The 749-nt window shown below is 41.9% G+C and overlaps 1 pseudogene; it reads left to right on the top strand.

Annotated features, from left to right (window-relative positions):
* The first annotated feature begins 401 nt into the window (after positions 1–401).
* The window catches only part of LOC106333951, a 5,324-nt pseudogene continuing 4,976 nt past the window's right edge, over positions 402–749 (top strand).

The raw sequence follows: 749 nt of genomic DNA, 5'->3' as shown, positions 1-749 counted from the left end.
TTCAAAATCATCTTGCCAATTGATAGCATTTAGATTAAGCATGGTCTTGCATTCCCTTTGCTTTAGAATCACTTAGAACTGGTTTGACATCCTTTATACTATAACATTTGATTAAGAGCCTCGAAAACTCTTAACACCAAATTGGCGCTGTTGCCAAATTCTAAGTTGATTGTGACATTGAGATTTAGTCACTTGCTTGAGACTAAGTCAATTTTTGTTTAATTGTGTTATTGCTTCTCTTTCTTCTTCTCCCTTTGCATTTCAGGTGTATGATCACAAGAAGCAGAGGTGCAACAAACCTAGTTCCAAGAGTGGAAGACATTAGAACACTTGAGAGGGAGATTGCAAGACAGAGAAGATAAGTAGAGCAACAAGCTCACTTGCAAAGGTTGGGGTTTGATATGGAGAATCTGCCTCAAGATGGTGATGCCCTAGGGGGCATTGATCCAAGAGCTGATCACCTTAGCCCACAGCGCCAGCCACAACATCCACCGCGCCAAGCTCGTGCCATTGGAGCCTATGATCAACCTCGCATTAATGGTCATAGGTTAGGAATCAGAGCACCACCAGTGGAGAACAATAACTTTGAGATCAAGTCAGGGCTGCTCAACACCATAGAGAACAACAAGTATCATGGCCTTGCTGCTGAAGACCCTTTTGATCACTTGTACAAGTTTGATATATATTGTGGCTTGTCCAAGACAAATGGTGTTTCTGAAGGTGCTTTCAAGTTGAAGTTGTTCCCTTTC

This window comes from Brassica oleracea, chromosome C1, assembly GCF_000695525.1.
Source record: "Brassica oleracea var. oleracea cultivar TO1000 chromosome C1, BOL, whole genome shotgun sequence".
NCBI lineage: Eukaryota > Viridiplantae > Streptophyta > Magnoliopsida > Brassicales > Brassicaceae > Brassica > Brassica oleracea.
The sequence above is the reverse complement of the archived record's forward strand: the minus strand, read 5'-3'. Positions and strand labels throughout refer to the sequence as shown.